The following is a 12,541-nucleotide window of genomic DNA, read 5'->3' as shown; positions in this document are numbered from 1 at the left end:
CCCCAAGCACCAGTAAATAAGCCATTATTTTTTCACTGATTTGCACTAACATCTTAACTGTATACTGTTTTTCTATGATGAATTTATTAGCTAATACCATCGACGAATGGAAGCATGATGTCAATATAATATAGGAGACTCACTGGTTCATTATATGAATGTTTCGGTCATTAATGTTCTGTGATAAAAGGTAGTAGTAGCTGAGTATAATAACACAGCTAAACATGTTATATCACAGAGGAATACAAATTCACCACATTACCTATTGATCCTAATTTCTTAATTTTTCTCAATTTGTCCATTGCTCTGCCTTGCCAGTATAGTTCTTTCCAATTATTGTGTATTTTTTTCTTATCTTCACAAATTAGCAGACTTAACCCTTACTTAACAAATTAAGTTTGCCCCATTAGAGGCACTCATTGATATTGAATGAAATAAAATGGAGGCCATATTCTTATTGCTTTTGATGGCAGCTGTCAAGGTTGTAGACATGTGAGAATCAGGAGGCAATTGCAGCAGCCACACTCAACATCCCCATATCCAGACTCAGCATCAAGACTTGAAAGATGGTCTTAGTGGTAGTAGGGGGTCTATGGAGACTTTTGAGCTCTGGTTTGCAGTTATGAGGTGGTATTCTCTAGTGATATCCATGACTTCTGTTCCTTTCCAACAATTTGGGAAGCAGCAAATGCCTTGTACTATTGTAGTTGTATTGTTTCAAATATCTAGAATGATACCTGTTTACTGCACTGTCCCTGAATTATATGCTATTCAATGAGAGTCACTTTACTTACTAAAACATACAAAAAAGAAAGAAAAACCCTGGGTAAATGGATGAAGTCCACAAGATAGAAACGTTAATGATATATTGGTTAACTCGGAATAGAGAAGGCTAGTTGACAATATAATCAGTGCTTTGGAATACATGAAAAATTATCATAACTGTAATGACAGTCACTGAGTAAGAGGGCATAATTCATTGAAAATGAGAGTGATTCCATTAGATATTCAGAAAAAAATCTCAAGTCACTAGGGGACAAACAGCTAAGTGGCTAATGATATAGGTCATAAAATGTGGGTCCCTGAAGGGCTTCAAGAAAAAAATCCTGACAATCCGCCTTTAATTATTAGAACTGCCTGAAGGGAGGGACTGGGACTAAGATCCCCTGACGTTCTTTCAATTTCTATTGTCCAAGCATAAGGAGGATAAAATTCATACTTGAAATATAAAATTTATGTACTCCTTTCTAACATGTTTATCATTTTTACCTGAAAAACATTAGTGACTTTAGTAGGATATTTGGTTTGTGGTATACATATTATGGTCCATAAATCTAAAGAGAAATGCTTAGGAAACAAATTCAAATCCCAAAAGAAAAACATTTTAAAAATCCAGGCAGCTAGTATTTTGAAGATGCTTATTATCTTATTTCAGTAATGATTGTTGATTATGGTAATTGATCATTTCAATAATTTCTTATATAGATAATTGGTAAGAGTAATTTAAGTGCACTTTTATTTTAAATATTCTTAATTAGTAAAGCACATTTAAATAAATTATCATATTATTGAAGGTCACATATAAGTATGGTTCACCAAAACTTGATAGTTATAGCAAACTACAGACTGTGAAATTTATCTTTAAGAATAGCTCAGGAAAATATAATTCAGACATTTGAGGGATAAATAGTTTTTATAATAGAGCATGCTTCTCAATGATACATATAAAATAAAGCATGGTTGAGCACCAAACTTTTCATACTCTACTTTTTGACCAAAAAAATAGTCACTTTACACAGAAAAATTAGTAAATTTTGTGCTATATGTTTAGCAATATGCACGGAAAATGAGAGAGGGGAGGTGTTGGAAAGAAAGATACAATGGTAGACAAATGGCTCAGCAAGAAAACACATCTCCCTCTACTAAGAGTTCCTACATTAGCCATACTGACAAATTGGGTAACGTAGTAATGACATATACTTTGCATAGGAAGGAAGGGAGAGAGGAAATAATGGAAGAAAGAAAGAGATTATTAGATACCGACTATATATGAGGCACTTTATAAAGGGTAGGAAGATGATGTAACTAATATAAACAAAATTGGACACACCAAAGCCCAGAAATAATACCCCCATATGAGGTGAACAATTGACAAAGGATTCAAGAACACCCAATGGGAAAAGGATAGTCTGTTAAACAAAGGGTTCTGGGAATACTAGACAGGCCTATGCAGAAGAATGAAATTAAATCCTTATCTTACATTACTCACAAAAATTAACTCAAAATAGATTACAGTGTTAAGCATAAGATCTGATACCATTAAACACCTAGAAGTAAACAGAGAGAAGCTCCCTCACATCAGGCTTAGCATGATTTTTTTTTGATATGACACCAAAAGCAAAAGCAACAAAAGCAAAAAAAACTGGAACTACCTCAGACTAAAAAGCTTCTGCACAGCAAAAGAAACAATCAACAAAAAGAAAAAGCAACCTATTAAATGGGAGAAAATATTCACAAACCACGTATCAAGAAGTCGATATTCAAAATATATAAAGAGCTAACAAAATACAAACAATCTGATTTAAAAATAGGCAGAGGAACTGAAGAGACATTTTTCCAACAGGTACATAAAGAGATGCTCAACATTGCTAATAGACAGAATAATGCAAACAGAAGCCATTATAAGATATCAACTCATACTTGTTTGGATGGCCATCATCAAGAAAATCAGAGATAACAAGTGTTGTCATAGATATGAATAAAAGGGAACCTTTGTATACTGTTGGTGACAATGTAAATTGGTTCAATCACTATGGAAAACAGTATGGAGGTTCCCTAAAAATTAAAAATAGAACTACCATATGATTCATCAATCCTACCTCTGGGTATATAGCCAAAGAAAATAAAAAAGGATATTGAAAAGAAATCTTCAGCCTCATATTCATTGCAGCATTATTTATAATAGCTGATTAACAACCTTAGTGTTCATCAATGAATGAATGGATAAAGAAGATAAGATAAACACACATATGCACACTAAAGTGAAATTATTCAGTCGTAAGAAAAGAAAAACCTGCCATTTCCAACAACGTGGATGGTCCTTGAGGGCATTATGCTAAGTGAGAAAAGTCAGACAGAGAAAGACAAATACTGCATGCTATTGTGTACATGTGAAATCTAAAAAAGCTAAACAGGTAAAAACAGAATAGAATGGTGGTGGCTAGGAACTGAGGTGGGGAGAATGAGAAAATGAGGAAATGTTTAAGGGTAGAAACTTGAAATCAGTAGAGAAATAAGTCACAGAGATCTAATGCATAGTAGAATGATTATAGTAAACAATTCAGTATTATAAACTTCAAAGTTGCTAAGAAACTAGATCTTAATTGTTCTCACCACAAAAAAATAATTATGTGATAGAGGTGTCAGCTAACATTATGGTGGCAATCATAATTGCAATATATAAATGTATCAAATCAACATGTTATATACCTTTAAACTTACATAAAGTTATAGGTCAATCACATCTCAATAAAAAATAAATTTAGTGGGTTGCAATCAGCATTTTAAAAATGAACTACAATGGAGCAGAATGCTGCATTATATATGGAAAGAGAACTTATTTCCAGAAGTCTTTATTATATACATATTTACCAGTTTAAAGAAGAAATGAATGAGTAAAAATCTATGCCTTGAGGTAGACAAAAGTTTGAAAGTCATTCCTTAAAATATATATATATAAAATATATATATTATAAATATATTTTATATATATATATATTTGGCTATGTTTGGCAGTTAAAAGACTTGAGTAGTCTATTAATGAATCAAAAACAAAGGATAAAAAGGCAAATTCCCAATGCATTAATTAAAGAGGAAGCTCTCTTACAACTTCTTTTCTTCCTCTATTCATGAGAATGCATACTGTATTAGTATATCACTGCTTAGGATGTCTGTGGAGAAGGAATATGGAGATAAAATGCTCAGATCTTGCACTGGAAGACAGACATAGTTCTTATCTTAGTATATAAATGTGTCTCTATATTACTACTACCTAAATGCAAATCAAAGATCTCCTTTCCCAAATGCTTCCCCTATTGGCCAGTACAGTATCTTCATATTTAGAGCCTGGAGGTGGACTGCCCAGGTTCAAATCCAAGCTCTATCGTTTAATGATTAAATGGGCAAGAAGTTTGATAGCTCTAAGTCACAGTTTCTTGTATATCAAGTGAAGATAATAATATGAACTTCTTCAGTTGTGCAAAATAAAACCTATAGTCAATGCAACATGTAGAGTGTATTACAAATACTGAGCACTTCAGACATGTTATCTGTTAATACTATTAACAAGTAGATTGAAGGTGCTGAAGGGAGAATTCTTATGAACACGCACTTTTTTGAGTTTAACATTAATATCTTCAACTTTTTATACATGAGAAATAGAAAATTACTGATAATAAATGATTCAAAATATACAATGTAATACTCAGTATGATTTTATTTTTAAAGAATATTTGTGTCCTTGCTTCCACTATGGATGTTAAAAGCTACACAAAAATTATTCTTTCCCTAATAACAGGAAAATATCAGATAACCTACAAAATTGTAACATTTTTATAGCCCATTAGAGAAATGAGCTGGTGAGGCAGATACATGAATGATATTATAAAGGGTAATAAGCCCCTCTAAGGAAAGATGGGACCCAAGAACTATTTTACCTTTTATCAGAGCATAGGAAGAAGGGGTGGAAGCCATAAAAGCAGGCACAACAAAAGCAACTGAAATTTTAAGAAATTTTTAAAGGTAAAATATGAGCTAGCTTAACAGTGTGAAACCTGAGAATTTATGAACTTTGTTAATATCTTTCACCAGATGATGATGAGAGGACTAAGAGAAACTATTTTGTGACAAAAATATGCAAACCTTCATCAAAGAAAGCTGAAATGACTAAATTTATATCTAGTAGACTTCAAAGAAAAGAAAATTACCAGGTATCAATAATGATGATGGAATGAGATCATCAGACAGACAAAACAGTTGTAAATGTGTATGTACATAATGACAGAGGTTCAAATTTGTAAAACTAGGGAAACATGCAAATACATAATTAGTGTTGTAGATTTCAATGCACTTTTCTCAGTTGATAGAACAGAAGATTTAAAGTTCAGTTAAGGATATAGAAGACAAACTATTAACTAACTTTACGATATTGACAATTGCGGAATGAGTCGTCTGACAAGAGATCATACATTATTTCTAAGTGCACATGAAACAACCTCAAATGAAATAAAAACATAGAAAATAATTTCACACATGGAGATAATACGAAAAACTCAAAGTTAATAACACATATATGTAGAAAATTTCCAAATATTTGAAATTAAAGAACACACTACAAAATAACCCACAGGTTAAAAAATCACAAGGGAAATCAAACAAGGGAAATGTGAATTGAATTAAAATTAAAACTTTATAGAAGTGGGTGGGTTACAGGTAAATCTTTTTTATAAGAAAAATAAAATAATAAATACTGTTAATGGAAAAGTGAAAAATGGTTTTAGATCAATGACCCAAGCTTCCAACTTAAGAAGCTAGAAAAAAAATGCAAATTAAACCCAAGGTAACAGAAGAAAGGAAACAAAGATAAGAAGTAAATGAGAAGAAAAGAAAAATAGAAAAATCAATGAAACCAAAATCTCTTATCTCAATGAATAAGAGAGTTGACAAATTAACAATATCAGGAATGAAAAAAGTGGTAAGCACAGACACTTAAAAGATAATAACAGAATATTATGAGCCACTTTATGCCAATTAATTTAAGAACATAGACTAAATGGACTGATTTTTAAAAGACACTACAAAAACTCACTCAAGAAGAGATACTCTGGATAGCTCCATATGTATGAATTAATTAAATTCATATTTAAAAACATTGTTGACAAAGAAAATTTCAGAGACAGGGATCTTTACTGGTGAATTTTAGGAAACATTTATTAAAGAAATAAAACCAATTCTAAACCCTTCAAGAAACAGAAGAGTGACCCTGTTCATAATATAACTTAATTCTAAAACCAAAGAATTAAAAGAAACTGCATACTGAAATCCCTAATGAATGCAGATGTAAAAGTCTTAAAGTTTTTGAAAAATGCATTTGTCAGTATATTAAAAGGATATAAATAGCATGACAAAATGGCACTTCTCCCAGGAATTTAAGTTTGGGTCAACATTCAAATATCAATGTAATTTACCATATCATCTGACTAAACATTTTTTAAAGTATAACTAGCTCAAAGGATGCCATTTTTTTTTAATTAGCATACATTCTTAGTTAAAGGAGTGAAAGACTTTCATCAACTGGGAATTAAAGGGCACAATCTCAACCTGATAAGTCCATGTATGAACAATCCACAGCTAACATCATACTTAAATCATGAAAAGAATGAATGTTTCCCCCAAAGATTGAGAACAAGGCAAGGAGGCTTGCTTTTACTATTTCTATTTAACATGTATAACAGGTCCTAGCTATTAATAAAAGTCAAGAAAAGAAATAAAAAGCGTACGGATTGAATAAGAAAAAAATAAATCTCTGCAGACAAGATGATTTTCAATGTACAAAAGCCCAAAGAATATAAAAAAGTTGTAATTAATAAAACTAATACGTATATTTAGTACAACTCATTATACGATGTCAATATACAAATCTCAATTGTATTTCTAAACCTTCAAAACGAGCCTGTATAATAACATTTCAACGTACTTGAGTAAATATTTAACAAAATAGGTGAAAGACTTGCATACTGGAAACAAGAAATCATTGCTGAGAAAAATTAAAGATGACATAAATAGAGAATCTGAATAGCCAATATTAAGATTCCAGTTCTCCATTTTAATGGACAGATTTAACACAATCTTGATCAAAATAACAGCAAACATTTTGTAAAAATTGATACTGTTTGCAAAATTTATATGTAAAGGACAAGAACAGCCCAATTTTGAACAAGAACAGAGTTGGCATACTTGCCCACTCTGATTTTAACACAGTAAGAAAGACTGAGTTATTGACATAAGTATAAATATTTAGGTGAATGGTACAGAATAAAGTCCAAAAGTAGGTCATGAAATCATGATCAAGTGGTATGGTCAGATGTGTAAATTTATAAGGAAAAAATAAGCTTTTTCAAAAAATTGTGCTGTAACAGGTCCATAATTACATGGAAAAGAATGAATTTCGATGTCATACCACATATAAAAAATAACTTCAAACTGATCATAAACATAAACACAATTCGTTTTTTATAAAATAATTTTAGAATCTCAACAGAATGGTATACTACTCAGGCAGAAAAAGGAATGAGCCCGCTATGTGCAACAGTGTAGATGTATCACAAGAGCTTTATGCTAAGCAAAAGAAGCTAGACAATGTTACATATTGTATAATTCCATATATTTGATATTTTATAGAACCACATCAGTAAAGGAAGAAGACAAAGTTAGTCAAGGATTATGATTTGAGGGAGAATATTGATTCTAAAGTGGCATGAGTGTACTTTTTTATTTTAATGAAACTGCTCTGCATTTTTTATGATGATGATGGTTTCACAATTATATATATCTATCAAAACTCATCAAAACATATACCTTAAAAGGGCAAATTTTGTTATATTATACTCCAATAGACCTGACTTTTAAAAAGCAATAAGTATTTATATGAGCCATTGATAATAAGTACTGGTTTCTATTGATTAATATGTATTTATTAGAATTATAAAGAAAAAGTGTACTAAAAGGTATCTATAAAAATTATCATATTTATTTCCTTCCAATTACTTAAGTATATAATTATACTTGTATTTATAATATCTTCAAATCTCTACATTTTAACCAATTTGACAAAAATTGAACATTTGGTATGTTTGGTATATGGTCTAAGTACGTGAACCAAAAAAACTGTTTTTGAACTTTTAACTTATATTTTTCAATGTCTATCTAATATAAAGTAATATCTTATTTTATTTTTTCAGGTGACGCAACCCTTGGTTGACCTCGCAAATTGCAAGGACCTTGTCAGCTTACAATCCTTTATTTTTTTATTTTTTACAACCTTCAGCGACTGGTCTTCCTAGGTGGTCTCCCATCCAAGTACTAACCAGGTCCAACCCTGCTTAGCTTCCTAGATCAGAGAGGATCAGGCTTGTTAGATCAGGCTTGTTCAGGATGGCATGGCCATAGACAGAATTATCTTGATTATGATAGTAGCTTTGCAAATTTTTAGTAAAGGCATTGTATTTGAAACTAAATTATTTATTATGGTATTATAAAAAGCAATTGCTTTTGAATTAAATGCTTTTTAAAATAAAGTTTTATCATTATAAGGATTAGTTTCTTTTTACCATAGGAGTTTTAGTTTTTATTTTTAGTTAAAGGAAGGAAGGAATATATTATGGAGAGGTAACAAATAATAAGTTCACAAATTAAAATAATTTTCACTCACCATAGAGCTTTCCATAAAAAAAGTCTAGTGTACAGTGTTTCTTTGTATTAAAATATTAAACATCTTCATAGGTTATGGATTATTCTCAGATGTATATATTATGCTTCTAACCAAAATATTCAGACTGTTTTAAAGATAATAAAATTTTAAATGCTACATATAACTTCCAAATCTTAAAAAAAATCAAAAACAAATGAAGTGCTAGATATTGTTAAAGATACAATTTAGAGTTTAGAAAAACTATAATGATATTTAATGAAAAAATAAAGGAAATAGTTAGCTTGGTAGCCTCCAAGGAAATCAGTGGTACTGATAACTAATTAGAATTGGGATTTTGTGAACATCTTTATTAACCTTATATTAATTTACAAAGTGAAGATAGAAAATAGAATAAAGCCTGATTCCCAGAAGTCGCATTGAATGATAAACAAAATAAATAGGAATCGTAATAAAGCTGATGCTCATTTAATGTATAACCAAATGAAACTTTATAGTTCCTTAGAATCAAACTTCTAAAATTTGATTTTTTTTTTTAAAGAATGGTGAATCTTGTACAATTCTCCTTTGTAAGTTGAACAGATTCTGCTGTATTTAGTAGATATAATAGCAGTAGATATGGTGGGAGGAAAGCAGTATATATATTTACGCATAGGGATAAGTTTATACATAAATATATGTCAAAATATAAACAACATGTCTCTAGAACCATGATAAATCTCTAAACTTATTGCTAGTCATGTTTTTCAGGGATGTGAATGATGGATGAAAATAACACACATGTCTTAAAGCCACATGGTTATTATGTAGCTGTAGACTTACAATAATAATTAATGTAGTTAGAATAAAAAGACAATAAAATGTCAAGAGAATTTAGAGTGAAATTACTATATATTTCATGGAAGTAAGTTATTTTTCCTGCATTACTTGTGGTTAATTTCATTATTGTCCTTAAAGGGATGAATATAAAACATATATTCAACAGAATGAACTAAGTTACTTTTTCTGTATTTCCATGACTGGACTATGTATTCCGAAATCTATGGAGTCTGGGAATATTTACCATTCTGTCTTTTTTATCTAATGAAATAAAAATCAGATGGTACTCTACGAGCTTTATATTTACTATATACTCTAATTTTCACAGTACTCTAAGACATAGAATCTCATTTCTCATCATTTTACAGAAAAGGGAACTGAATTTTAGAGGTTAAGTCACATACCAAAATCATACAGCTAAAGAGGAAAAAACACTCAACTCCAAATCTGTCTTCTTTTTAACTTTTTTATCATATGACCAATATTATTTTTTACCTGAGGAGTGTTGCAAAGAAAATAATGCATTTTGTAATATAGACATAACATTTCACCTTTTAAAGGGTTATTGGTTAAACCACCAAGAGAACACATATTCAATTAATTATCAAAACACAGCTTAATTATGTTATTTCATTAATGAGTTTCAAAAGGTTAATAAGGTACTTCTACTTGTTACCACCAAGAGACACTCAAATCAGAATACCGGTCAGAATTTAATGAATATGGAAACAAGAAATTTACATTAATATACATATACTTTAAATCTTTAGAGTTATCTACCTCATCAATGTGCAGTGAATTAAAAGATTATTTTTTTCTGGATACTCTACTATCTTATGTAGCATTATATAATATAAAATAGTTTATAAACAGAATGACCTCTTCTACATGGGGCTTGGAGAATCACTCATTATGTTTCTCTGATTTTTGCCACAAAAAAATAAATTCCTAAAATAATCACCCACTTTATTAATTAGTTTGGTTTTAATGACTTTTACAAAATATGTAAAATATCCTCAAAGTTAGGGCTTTAAAAACATTTAAATGACAGAAACATTTTTAAGTGCAAAAAAAAAAGGAATTTCAAAAAATTGTAAGAGAAATTAAGAAAAAGAAATTAAGGAAAGAAAAATCAAAAGACAACACCTCTGAAACTATCAATCTTCATTCAGATATATAATTTCTGATACACTTATTTTAAAAGTATGGTACATTTATTTTAAAACTGTACTCATAAATCAGAAGTTCAAGTTGTTCACAGTGTTTTAATGTCATAATTGGTCAAGAAGTTCAGTTCTAATTCCCTGGAAAGATACAGTGATAATTAGGTTAGTTAGGTGATTCTTGGTTTTCCCCTCCAAATCCATTCTTTCTCTACCTCTTCCATAATCAGGAGGACCGCATTACTCATATTAAGTTTCTGATCAGGTTCTGCAAGTATAAGTCACCAGCTGGAGATGAGACTAGGGAGAAGAAAAAGGTTGGCATATTTCTCTGTACCTCATCAGGTCACTGGGAGTATCTAAAGTTCCAGTTAGGCAGACCCTCCATACCTCTAACTCTCACACTGCTCCAGTCACATCATTCCGTCCCTTTGTCTCTTTAGCCCTATAAGTAGTAACTGCTTCCCACTGTTGCTTATATCTGAGTGTCTCACCATCCCCTTACTGGTTTTCTTAAATGTTCATCCACTGTAGAAAATCCTATGAATATCCTCAGTGTAACCCATCTGAGTGTGTCATCTGTTTCTAGTGCATGATACACACATGAATATATAAAATATAGAAATATTTTTTTTTTAACTCTTTTGTAGCAGAACTTCCTGGGTGTATAGGAGAGGTGTGAGGGGGGGGTGACAGGAGGAGGGAGAAAGAGGGAGAGAGAGAGAAATGCCTGTCCTCATGGAGTTCACATTCTGATTGGGGAGACATTCATCAAATATATAGCATGCAAGATGGTAATGATGCACAGAAGATAAATGATAGAAGGAAGGCACATAGGATATGTCGGACATTGATATTGTAATTTATAAGACTGGCTATCCAAGCATGGCCTCACTGAGAATGTGGCACTTGAGAAAATACTTAAAGGAAGCTGTGAAGATATTTTAAATAAGAATATTTCAGAAGGGACTTTCTTTAGTATTTTTCATAAATGGGTTTGTGTTTAACAAATTCTCTCAGTCTTCATTTCACTGAGAATGTCTTTATTCTACCTTCACTACTGAAGGATAGCTTTACTGAACATAGAATTCCAGAATTTTTTTCCCAGTAATTTAAATGCATTGTTCCACTTATCTGAAAGGTTGTTTCCCTTCTGCAGCTTTCAGGATTTTCAAATAAAATCATTATATGGTTAAAAGGGTAAATTTGTTATGTATATTTTACCACAAGAACACACATACACACCTACAAGTGAACAACAGAAAAAGAATGTTTTGGAGAGTTAGCATGACAAAGATCTAAAATTTTTAAGGGATGAGGAAGACTGATCTTTTCTATTATCAGGGGGTACCTTTACATAAAAAGTGATTCTATACCATGTAAATTTGAATAAATTTAAAAACCTGAAAATTACAGAATTATTATTACATGGGAAATATTAGCATCGTAACCCTAAGAATTTGAGAAAATCTTTGCTTTAGAGACTTTCATTTTCACAGAAACTAGAAAAATATGTGAGTTGCTGAGAGTGCTAAGTGGACGTTATGGCATGTTTTAATGAGAAACCTGAAAGCTGAGAAATTTTGAAGTAACCCTTTTTCAAGAATATAGGAACGAGCTAATTGATAGATGTGTCCATCACAACTGAGATCCTTCTATTTGAACTCTATGAATTGGCACCAACCTGCTGTACTTTGTCATTTTCATTTAGTAGTACCAAACACAATGGATGCAAGCAATATGCAACAATATATGAATAAAATATATCAATGAAATGATGATGTGCTTTTAAAACTCATTTAACAGTCATCTAGATACATTAATGTACTTTAATTTGTCAGCAAGATTTAAGATTACCATTTGTTGAGTTTGTTATTATAAAATGCAGGGAACCTTACAATTATTCAAGTCCAATTCTTTCTTTTTTCACATGTGAGCGAACCAGAGTTTATACACACACGTGTGCGTGTGCATGTGCATGCAAAATGCCTTAAGTGCACTGCGCGTGAAAAGCGCTCACTAAATATTGGTATATCAAGGAAAAGAGGAAGTCAAAAAAAAAAGGTCTTACCAC

At 31.0% G+C, this 12,541-nt stretch overlaps 1 long non-coding RNA gene across 1 annotated transcript in view; it reads right to left on the bottom strand.

Annotated features, from left to right (window-relative positions):
- LOC107513526 overlaps positions 1-12,541 on the bottom strand; it is a 124,156-nt gene that overhangs the window by 17,579 nt on the left and 94,036 nt on the right. The window lies entirely within an intron of this gene.

The sequence above is a fragment of the Rousettus aegyptiacus genome, unplaced genomic scaffold, assembly GCF_014176215.1.
Source record: "Rousettus aegyptiacus isolate mRouAeg1 unplaced genomic scaffold, mRouAeg1.p scaffold_m13_p_3, whole genome shotgun sequence".
NCBI classification, from domain to species: domain Eukaryota; kingdom Metazoa; phylum Chordata; class Mammalia; order Chiroptera; family Pteropodidae; genus Rousettus; species Rousettus aegyptiacus.
This window is presented reverse-complemented; position numbering and strand designations above follow the sequence as displayed.